At 39.5% G+C, this 12,417-nt stretch overlaps 1 long non-coding RNA gene across 2 annotated transcripts in view; it reads right to left on the bottom strand.

The window, feature by feature from the left end:
* LOC121512229 overlaps positions 1 to 12,417 on the bottom strand; it is a 253,715-nt gene that overhangs the window by 91,742 nt on the left and 149,556 nt on the right. For both annotated transcript variants that reach the window (XR_005992093.1, XR_005992092.1), the window contains exon 4: positions 5,138 to 5,196. This is a non-coding gene — a long non-coding RNA (uncharacterized LOC121512229). The remainder of the gene's footprint in view (positions 1 to 5,137; positions 5,197 to 12,417) is intronic.

Genomic DNA, 12,417 nt, shown 5'->3' with positions numbered 1-12,417 from the left:
GATGTTCCACAGCAGTACTGGCAAAATATTCTGTCCATAGTTGGAACCCAAATTGAGTTGTTTGGAAGGAACACACAACGCTATGTGTGGAGAAAAAAAGGCACAGCACACCAACATCAAAACCTCATCCCAACTGTGAAATATGGTGGAGGGGCCATCATGGTTTGGGGCTGCTTTGCTGCCTCAGGGCCTGGACGGTAGCTGTCACTGACGGAAAAATTAATTCCCAATTTTATCAATACATTTTAAAGGAAAACTTAAGACCATCTGTCCGCCAACTGAAGCTCAACAGAGGATGGGTGATGTAACAGGACAACGACCCAAAGCATAGAAGTAAATCAACAACAGAATGGCTTCAACAGAAGAAAATACGCCTTCTGGAGTGGCCCAGTCAGAGTCCTGACCTCAACTCCATTGAGATGCTGTGGCATGACCTCAAGAGAGCGATGCACACCAGATATCTGAATAATATTGCTGAACTGAAACAGTTTTGTAAAGAGGAATGGTCCAAAATTCCTCCTGACCGTTGTGCAGGTCTGATCTGCAACTACAGGAAACGTTTGGGTGAGGTTATTGCTTTCAACGGAGGGTCAACCAGTCATTAGCCTAGGGGTTCATATACTTTTTCCACCCTGCACTGTGAATGTTTACATGTTTTGTTCAATAAAAACATGAAAACATATAATTTTTTTGCGCAGTATTAGTTTAAGCAGACTGTGTTTGTCTATTGTTGTGAATTAGATGAAGATCGTAACACATTTGATGACCACTTTATGCAGAAATCCAAGAAATCTCAAAGGGTTCACATACTTTTTCTAGCGACTGTATACGATGAAAGCATTATCTAAAATGATTTATCAGTTTGTAGCACACATCCACTCCTGGGTTTAGGACATAATTTAACCAGCCACTTTCCAATTAATTTCAAACAGCACTACATCTGCCTAAGAACTATCAAGGCCTAACCCATAATTTCCACATACAACAGCTGCACTTACTCTGCAGCACCAGGGTTTTGCTCCAACTGAAGGCAATCGACCTCTATAGTGCTATGCAGCCCTGATCAGTTTGAGACAAGAAGGCAGAGATCACTGGGGAACTGAAAGGAATAGTAAGTCAGCGATGTATTATTTCACCTTTTTGGGGTTGATCTGTTGTTCATTTGGACATGATTCCATGATTTTATTGTTTCTGTCATGGTTGAGTACAGGTACGTCTCAAAAAATTAGAACATCATGAAAAAGTTCAAAATTTTTTGTCACTCTTTTGTGAAAGAGAAAACCATATATTATATAGACTTGTTACACATAGAGAGAAATATTTCAAGCCTTTATTTCTTGAAATGTTGATGATTATGGCATACTGAAATGAAAACCCAAAATTCATTGTCTCAAAAAATTAGAATATTATATAAGATCAATTAAAAAAAGGATATTTTAAACAGAAATGTCAGGCTTGTGAAAAGTATGTTCATTTCTATGCACTCAATACTTGGTTGGGCCTCCTTTTTCATGAATTACTGCATCAATGCGGCGTGGCATGGAGGCGATCAGCCTGTGGAACTGCTCAGGTGTAATGGAAGCCCAGGTTGCTTTGATAGCGGCCTTCAGGTCATCTGCATTGTTGGGTCTGGTATCTCTCATCTTCCTCTTGACAATACCCCATAGATTCTCTATGGGGTTCAGGTCAGGCCAGTTTGCTGGCCAATCAAGCACAGTAACACCATGGTCACTGAACCAGCTTTTGGTACCTTTGGCAGTGTGGGTGGGTGCCAAGTCCTGCTGGAAAATGAAATAAGCATCTCCATAAAGCCTGTCAGCAGAAGGAATCATGAAGTGCTCTAAAATGTCCTGGTAGATGGCTGTGTTGACTGTGGACTTCAGAAAACACAGTGGACCAACACCAGCAGATGCCATGGCAGCCAAAATCATCACTGACTGTGGAAACCTCACACTGGACTTCAAGCAATGTGGATTCTGTGCTTCTCCACTCTTCAACGCAGCCATCTACTCTTGAAGATTGGAGAGGAGTTGGCGATTGCTTGTCTGTTATATACATCCAATTGTTCACCCAAATTAAATTGCAGACACAAACTGTACTGATTTAGTCCAGCCTAACATGTAAATTGACTTTACTGCTTTCCTGGATGCTGCTAACCTGACACACCAGATGGATTTGTTTCACACATCCATTTGGGAAAGCTTCAATAGGAAATGTTTGAGAAAAGGCAGAGGCTTTGAAAAAAACTCGGAGTGTGATTGGATGAACGTTCTGTCACATCTCTTTGGGCCAATAATAGCAACAAAACATGTGACGTAGCAGCTATCGAGCTGCACGTGCACAGCTACTGAGGATTAACACGAAACATGGCGACTACTACATGTAAGTACTCCACTTTTGTTGTTCTTGAAAAGAAAACACAGCTGTTCTTTGTTCTTCTTTTAACGAAGAAATGCCGTCAAGTTCTGATAAAACTGGCGCTTTAGCAGCATCCACGCTAATCTCTTCCTCCATAACCAGCTCTTGTTGCTGCTTGTTTACGTCATGACTCTGCTGTGCCTGAAAGTACTACCCCTCGACGCTGATTTGTCCTGTCACTTTCTGACCGGACCCAAATGGTTCAGATGGGAGCTTTGCAAGATGGATTCGCCAGTGACAAACAAGGAAACGGGCGTATCCATCTACTTTGCAAGGTTAGGATGCTGCTGTGCCAGGCCGTAATGTTGAACTGACTACTTACCTGTGAGTATGTTCCTGTGCCACATTGGTCCTAATCTCAGTCATCTTTGCTGGTGGATGTCTTATGACCTGGGATATCCACCAGCTGCGTCTCTCTCTCAAACACACACACTTTTTCTTAAAATCAGGCTCATTCACCTGGGTGGGCCTGTCTGTCTGGCAGCAGTGTGAGGATTAGACCAGAGATTAGACTGACAAAACACACACAAACCAGAGGAAGTCAGGGTTGTGTGTGTGTGTGAAAGAGATTGGGAACTCGGGTGTATGTGCTCACATATGTGTATACATCTCGTGTGTGAGCACCGAGGAATCTCCCAGACGAGTCACCCTCTTCCTCTCTTCTAAATCATCCAAGCATTCAAGTCAAATCTGTTATTAATCCTTTCAGTTAACAGTGCATTCCATTCAAATCTGGCTTTAAAACTTTATGCTAACTGTGCATTCCTTTCAAGTCAACTCATCCAAAATGATATTACTCTGAACCCAGACAGGAAGCCATAATTGTTTTTTCACAACGTTCAGACTTACCTGATACTTTCCCCTGCCCTCAGCCTAATTTTAGACTTTAATCCTGGTTCAGAACGCCCAATCCTGACCCGCCCTGATGCTGACACTTCCCCTCGGGTTCAACAGTGACATTAAAACATGATTTTGCTTCCTCAAAGTTGTTGAACCACTTGAGGTTATTGCTTCAACAGGAAGCTGAATTTGGCACCTGGACAGCATTTCTGTTCCAAAGCTGTAAATATGCGAGAGTTAAAAAGACGGTACGTTCTAACTCAAAGGAAGGAGGCGTAGTGATGAGTAATGTCGGAAGTTATTCTTTAATTTGTGGGAACCAGTAATGAACTTTGGCAGACACAAACTCAGCGTGAGAAATTTTCCGACCAACTTTGTCAGCCTTCATGGTTGTGGTGTGACTGACAGCCGTTGACAACAAACAAACAAAAGTGAGCCTCCAAGATTGCAGTAAATAAAGCAAACAAGCCGCCTCAGGATGCCCTGTCCACACACCTGCACTGCTGGTTCAGTGAGGACACAGACACAGCAAGCTGGAGTAAGATAGTGTGACATTATCATGACAATACAAGGACATTTAGTCTGACGCTAAGGCTCAGGTGTCCCTGTAGGAGTTATAGTGATACGTTGAACATGACATGTTAATTACCCAGCATGCTTAGATGTCTGCTCACCTGTAATCACCCCCAGTGTGTTTCAATCCACCTACACTAGAATTCTGGTTATAAATGGTTTTAATGTATCCTGGTGTGTTTTATGAACATCATACATGGGTATAAGAAACCTAGGTATGTCCTTATCCGGTTTTTCATAGAGCTGGATACAGCTAAGCAATAGCATACCAGAACTAGCTAGGGTCAGAGGCATTTTGTTTTTGGGTTATCCATCCATCAGTCCATATGTCCATCCATGCAAGCCATTATTGTGGCTTTAATATCTTCAGAACACTTTGACAGATTCTCTTCAGACATTGCAGAAATGTCTACTTTAAATCAAGGATGGACTGATTAGATTTCAGAGATCATAGGTCAAAGCTCAAAGTATTTTTGCCTCATGGTCATCTTTTGCATATGTATGGACATCTCAAGAATTTTTTAAAGAATTTTCTCTGTACATTGCAGGAATGCCACTTTGACTCATGGATGAATATCTAGACACAAGGTCAAAGTCAGTGAAAACACTCTCACTGATAAATGTCAAACTCAGTTGCAATATTTTATGTGGAAAACACAAGTGACAACACTCAGTGAACACCAGAATTGTCAGTTTACTACCCAAATCTGCCAACAAGTGGAACAACTGGGATAAAAAAAATGTTTGAAAGCTAATCTGAAAAACATCAACACACACACAAAAAAAAATCAACTAGTACACTAATGCATCAGTCCTACACTTAAGATTCATTTCAAAGTGAACTCCAAACTACAGAACAGTAGTTTACAGTATTTGGTTGTTTCATTATCCATGATTCTAAAGGCTTTCAAATTCTATCAGGGAAAAGAAAGTAGCAAAAATTATAAATCACTTTTGTTCTGACTTGTGTACTTAAATTCTTGAATGATGTAAAAACTAAGTGAAAAAGTTTTGGGCACATGGAACACATTAAAGAGCCAGATGAATAGATGACCAGAGAGTGACTGATAAAAGCATCTTTAGTAACAAACAGATTCATGAGAACAAAAGTCAAACCAGAGCTGACAGTTGAGATCGATGTCAGCGTAAAGCCTCATCTGTCACTGGACTCTGTCAACACACCATAGTGGACCAGGCTCATTCCAAACTGTCTGCTCTGTTAGCGTTTGTTTTTTAGTTTGCATGTGTGTGAATGACCGTGTAAACAGCACATGGGGCAAGGGTTGAGCAAGAGTCTCCTGTTTACCTTGGACATTAAGTGGAGATGTAGAGGCAGGTGAACACATTCCAGGATTTTTCATTGTCCTGTGTGAGTGAGAGAGAGAAAAAGTTAACTACTGCATTTATTCATCAAGAAATTGACTGTGCTTGACTATTTCCACATGACTTTTTATTCCTCCCTTCACACGAGAATATATTGTCTCTACAGTGCCGTGAAAAAGTATTTGCCCTTTTTCTGATTCCTGAGTTTTTTCGCATATTTATTACACTTAAATGTTTCAGATCATCAAACCAATTTTAATAACTCACAAAGACAACCCAAGTAAATACAAAATGTAGTTTCTAAATTATAATTTTATTTTATAAGGGGAAAAAATTCCAAACCTATCTGGCCCTATGTGAAAAAATAATTTCCCCCTGAATGTAGAGCCAGCAGTGATGAGAAAGGAGATGGTCCCAGGTCTGTTTAACGGCAAATTTCTTTTAAAAATTGGAGAATTAAAGTCTAGATAAAACCAGGTACGTGTACATACTGCAGAGATGAACTGTCTTCCAATGAGTTACGAGTCTGAAATACCACCTTATGGCAAAGCACATCTTTGCTTACACTAGCAAAGATGATAACAACAACACATGATCAAGCCGATGTCATCAAGCTACTCTGGCAGAGTATAGCAGACCTGGATTTATCGTCAAAACAACAACTACGTTAACTAATGAAATCGCTAAATGGGTCACCAAAGACTGCAGACCCCCAACACTGTTGGAGATGGGGGGCTTCAAGACATCACCCAGATCGCCTCAGGTGACACATCCCACACACTACCTACGAGGAATATTGTCACAAGAATCAATGAACTGTATGCCAGTGAAAAGGCAACAGCTGGCCCAAGCTGCATTTATTGCACTGAGGGACCACTGGACATCAGTTAGCAACCATAACTACCTCGAGGTAACAGTGCACCTAATCATTCAATTTGCAGCAAAAGTTATTTTGTAACTGATGTGTTTGTCTGCTGATCTCATTTGCAGATTATAATATTATAGCTCACTGAATTAAGACATTGTAATCCAAAAACCATTACAACGAGGCTGGGATGATTAAGTTTAAAAACTATGAATTAATATTTCTTTATTCACAACTTGTATTTCTTGTAGCTCAAACTAAAATGCAAGTAAATGGTAGTATTTTAAATGTATGACTAATCTTGACTAATCACAAGATGATGTGATGAACTTGATTAATTTTATTAATCATTTAACAGTACTGATTAAAAAATAACCAAACATCTTTTATCTGATGAGATGCTAACTGTTCACTGTGCTTGTTACCATCACGGTAGTAGAGCATTATGTATTATGGTTCATCAAAACACTGATAATCAGTTTAATTCTGGTGCAGACAAGCAAGGGTGCCAACTTTGATTCTTTAGTTTACTAATCCCTTCATCAATTGTAACTTCACACTTTTCCTGTGTCTGGCTTTGTTTCTCTGGTGCCCAAAACCTGTCTGTCTACATAGATTTTACTTCAATAAATCTCTTCTAAGTGTATTGAGTCATTGTATAACTGAGCTGTAAGAACTTCAGAATAAAGACATTTTTACCAATAAGATAATTTTCTATGTAAAAATGCCAAACCTGGCTTCTACTTTGCAAAGCACTAACCAGAAGTGTAACTGTACTGTGTTTATCTATGCTGTGACATTTTACTGATGGGGACATGCATACTGTATCTCGTAAAAAAAAAAAAAATTGTAAATATGATTACCTATTTTTAATTTATTCAGTTTTTATCAGTTTATTTTGGCTGACAGATGTACATGACTTCTGGTAAGAATAGGCAAGACCTACTATTCTCAAGATTCTTGTCACATGAGACAGGGCACTCATGTAGGCATTCTGAAAGGCCTGCCTTGTTCACATGCATGTCAAAATAAAAATCAAGCTGTGATGCAACAGTTAAGTGGCTACCATGAACCCAGCTAGATCAGCCATTATTATAAGTACCTCTTACAATCCCACTTATAAAACCTTATAAAATTTTTCAAGTTAGAAAAAAAGTTTTTCTAAGAAAAAAACAGGAATGTCTAATCAATATTAAGACAAATTCTAAATGTTTTCAAGAAACACAACTTCCTTGTGGACCTCACACAAAAGAACTTTGACCTTTAACTTTAAATCCTGATTTAAAGGCAGTAAGTATGGTCACATCTTAAAATCTGGGCCTGAGGAGCTCAAAACAAAAACTATTCACTGGCTTACATTTACATGGTTACATTTGTTCTGACACAGACACCTCATATGTTTTCTGATATTAATTCAGAAGCAAACAACGGCCCATGAAGAAAAACTCAAAATACAAGACGTACCATCACAGCATCGTATCACTACTTGGATTTAAAATGGAATTTTCAGGGAGCTACAGGTCGTACCTGTTCACGTTTACCGCCAGTTATGTACACATGCACTCTCATGTCCATGTATACGTGTGCGAGTGCCCATGTTTGCGTGTGGCCCGGCCTTTTCCCAAGCCCTTTGTGAGTGTGTATTGTCTGGGCCAGTGATAGAAGTGGTTTTGGGGAGGGGCGGAAGTTTTCCGGAAGGTATTTGTCCAGAGTGAGGGCGTCTCTGCCCTGAGACTAAACAGGAGGGAGCACAGGTACGCAGAGAGAGAGAGAGAGAGCAGGCGAGAGAGAGAGAGAGAGAGAGAGAGAGAGAGAGAGAGAGAGAGAGAGAGAGAGAGAGAGAGAGAGCGAGAGAGAGAGAGAGAGAGAGAGAGAGAGAGAGGCTTAGTACTGCTTCAGGTAAACCAGACACAAACTGGACTGACAGGACTCAACCCAGACAGTGAAAACAAAGCACTCTTAGCATTACATCATTCTGCGTGTTGTGTACCAATCAGTGTTCAAGTTTAAGAAAGATAACTTTGATAACTTACCTAGAAACGCATCTGAGTGTTTTTATTTCTACGTTTTTTATGTTTTAAGCAGCGTTTAAGCCTCATTTCCTACTTTGAAGACATTTTTTAAGTGTACAATAGATTAAGCTTTCAAAGTAGCGGCTGCTGTTCACAGCTTAAGTTAAAGCCCAGTATCAATACATAAAAAGTTCAGAACGGTTTGATTCATCTTTCTGAGGCAGGGTTAAGAGGTCAAGATACATCCCTCCTTTCATTGTTGCTTTATTGTACTTCTTAACAGACATTAATACCCAATATTTAAGAACAGGTCCATTTATCAGAAAAGTTTTTAAAGTTTGTTTAAGGAGCAGAGGACCTTGGCTTCCTTGACATTCTTCAGCAACAACTTCCTCTATTGTCTCTTAAGCATTTGGTCATTCAGCATCTGTTTAATAGAGTATAAAGAAAACTTTCTGTCTTTGCATACTCCTTATAAACACTGCATTGAGTTTGGTGCTTAAATACGACACTAAAAATGTGCTCTTTAACCCTTATATTTTAAATCCGTTCCTTTCCTGTCTTCTCTCCTGGGGTGGTCTAAGCTGATCTCTTAACTCTGACATACCAGTCAAAACAGCGCAGTGAGTGTGTGCATGCTTGTGTGTAGAAGTGAGGGTATGATTCAGAACTCATAACAGTTAAACAAGGTTTTAACATACCTCTATTTAGGGTTTCAGCCAGCATTAAGAGAGGGGAGGGTGTTATGAATACAGAGCCACTTTTGTGGGAAAAAAAAAGATTTCTACATTTCTATTTTAGTTTTGGTATTAAACTCTGGATATGTAGAGAAAAATATCAACATAATTACAACTCTAAGTATTCTTTAAGCTTTAATCTTTACATAACAAGGCAGGGAGATTTTTTGGAGTATCAACACGTCTATGTTAGAAATGATAATGGGATAATGGTATAGAGCAGCGGTCCTAAACTTTTCTGGCTCTTGGACCCACCACCACCTAGGTTTGTAAAACTTTCCAACCACTTGATGACAAACACTGGAGTTTGGACCTTAGATGGAAAAACATAGACACAGGGCAAAACAGACATGTTCATAAATTACATCACAAAAGTCCAAGAAGAGCATGTGTGCTTTACAGTAAATTCTACTTCATTTCCAAGAGAACAACTCAAAAATGGCTTGTTTTCACAGCAATTTGATGTGGCTCATTATTCAATCGGCAGGGTTCTGATCCTAACAAATACTGAAAATAAACTGATTATGGAATCAAAATAACTGAGAATAAAACTTTGAAAAAAGGGAAAAACAAGATAATTTCACAATAATCTAAGTTTATTTTGAGCTTGTTTATTAAAGAGACTTAATCCCAGGCCTCCTGCACAAACATTCTGAAATTATGTTTAAGAACTTTTTCATCAGACATCTGCCCAGGTGTCTCAATTTGACAATTAGTTGGGAGATAAATGAGTTTTTACTGGTTCATGTTGGTCCTTCTGTACTTGTAACTTCCTTGGCATTATCAGTCTTCATAACAGTAAAAACTTAATATCAAAATTTCCCAAGAAGTACAAATTAAAACAAATTTAAAATCATAAGGAGATTTGGATTGACAATGCTCTGTGTGTCTGGTAGTACAGGAGAACAAAGGGTTAAAAAAATACTGAAACTAGTAAAATAAAAACAGCTTTCTATAAATTAAATGTTATCCTTTCTTAATTCTTCTTAATGTGAGTATTCAGTCTACATGTCGCCAAAACATTATCTCCTCTTTCTCTGTATCTGACCACGCTTGAATTAGTTTGCTGGAGATCAGCTGATCTTTAGCTCTGTGAAATCCTCCCTGTTTAATGTAATATCAGTGGGCTGAAATGTATTTATTATGTCACCAAATCAATCACCCTGGTTAATGCATTATAGTTGTAAACCCCGTGAATAAAACGGGCTGTTTTACGGTGATAACTGAGAACTCCCACTTTTCCCCAAGGCGTACAGACAGACAGGCATTGCGGAAGTTATCCCTCCTGATTTCTCAGGTGCAGAACTCGAGCTGAAAGACATTTCAGCGATGACTGGTTCAACACATCCAGCTACGTAGCTAGCACCTACAGCTAACACTTATATGTAAAAGGTCACTGTGGGTCCCATGAGTTAAAGACGCTGAGCCAAAGTATGGCAGAACGGGCTATGATAACAAACAGCAGAGCCTCACTGAACAGATCTCTACGCTTAAAACCGGTCCAAAGACCATTTCATGCCGCTTTTTTTACCAATCCAGGGACTGATGCACTCGGACATTTGACATTAAGATTGGTTAACCCATCCATATTGGATTATTTTTTACAACACTACTGCCCATGCTCCTGCAAAGCAAGGCAGTGGCACAACGGCATCATTTAGCGGCAAGATGTTTAAACATATTTCATAGACTTATATATCAAAGCTGAAATTGTGCTATCTTAATGCAGCTGTTTATAAATGTTGCTCAAACTTGGTTATGAGAATTGAAATGCAACATTCCTTTAAGTGAAAAATCACGACAAAACAGATTTTCTTTTCCCTTTAAATCATCACTGATTTACTGTTTTATGTTTCTAAGGTTTTTTTTTAATTATATTTGTTGTATATCATGGTTTACTACCTTTTTTGTGAATGTAAATGAGCTAAGAGAGATTTAAAAAGGAGTTGCCAGCATGGTCAGCAGAGAGATGCTTGTTGCAGTAAAGGTCATCCTGTATTTCTGGCTGTTTCTTTAACAAATCAGTGTTCATTCACTACCCAGAGCACAATGCAGATGACACACATGGATCATATGATGCTAACGTTAAAATAAATCAAAAGAATTCATGCCCATAATGAAGTATTAATGAAATACATTTAAGTGCCTAGCTAAATATACGAAGATGTCAAAATGAAGTCTTACCACCAAAGACATGGTTCGGTTTGATTCTTTTCTAAACTTGTAAAATAAATAATTGGTCACTGAAGGAAATAAGTGAAAGTGGACTTTTGCTCACACGTGTTCAACCCTGGACCTCCACAGTCTATACATACAATAATATATACTTTGTATAAGCCTTAACAGTACATCATTTACTCCTGCTCCAATTCTAACGTTATGCTTTTGTTGAGGACAGTCTGAATTTTTAACTGACATTTAACAAAGTAAGCAATGTATCATGTCATTGAGAGAATACTCAAAGTCAAATTGAAACTGTAACAATCTGAGTTAGCCTACTTTTATGTAACACATTATCCCTGACTGTATCGCTTGTTTTTTGAAGGTTTTCATGGACCCTAAGGCCACGAAACCTCCTCAGCACCTTGATGACTGTGCAAACTAAACTTTCAATTCAGGTGGAAAAAAGTACTTCAAAGCAGACTATTATAGCAACGATATGTATAATAGGAAATGGGATTTAAGGTTTTAATCTAGGCCTTGGCTCTCTCCCAGCACACCTGGCCGGGCTCAAACAAACACACAAACAGGATCCTCAAAGACTTACAGATACAAATTGGCAACAGGGATCACCAAACAGCGGTGTAAAGCTGGGCTCAGTCACTTCCTTTACATACAAGCTCTCTGTGGTTACGGCTTTCTCTCTGTCCTCAAAGGAAGAATGAGAAGGGAGGATCGCAGTCGGCACGAAGACAAAAAGAAAGAGAGCACGGAGGGAGGAACTGGAAGATCTGAATGATGACAAAAGAATGCAGAAAATGAAAGATGTTAATGAAAGACATAAAACAGCGAGAGTGAGAGAGTACAGAGATGCAGAGGAGGAAGAGAAAAGAAAGAGGAGGGGAGAGGAAGGAATATTTTTCCTCCCTGTTGTTGACACTGTGTCAGCCGTGGCTATCAGGGTTAGAAAAACACATCAGAGATTTGTTTGCTCTGGGAGAGTAAACTAGCCGGAGCTACGCCCTAACTCTGCATCGCTTTCTCACACAAAAACACACACAGTGAGAAAAACAAAGTGCAAGGGGCAGGTTGGCTCATGCAGCAGGGAAACAGTTTGCAGAGCAGACAGAGAGAGTGAGAGGCATTAGCAGGTTGATCTAAGGCGTGGCTGACAGTCACTTACCTGCTCAGGTGGTGGGGGGCCAGGGAGAGACTAACACTCTTCAAGTTAGACCACCAAATCAACGACCCTTAGAACTTAAGTATATGGCCTATATTATTAAGATACAACCTATGGTGTCCAGATACATATGAAGTAGTCAGACAGACAGTGGGAAACAGCAGCCAACAGGGGAGTCCAGGGGTCCAGACGACAACTCCCCCTAACCCCTGCTGAAAAACTTGTTAGGTTTTTTTATTCTTCTTTTTTGCCAGGCCCAAACATGGGTGGGCTAGTAAAAAAACCCAGTGGACACAGAGCTTGACTGCA

Source organism: Cheilinus undulatus, linkage group 7 (assembly GCF_018320785.1).
Source record: "Cheilinus undulatus linkage group 7, ASM1832078v1, whole genome shotgun sequence".
Classification (NCBI taxonomy): Eukaryota; Metazoa; Chordata; class Actinopteri; order Labriformes; family Labridae; genus Cheilinus; species Cheilinus undulatus.
The sequence above is the reverse complement of the archived record's forward strand: the minus strand, read 5'-3'. Positions and strand labels throughout refer to the sequence as shown.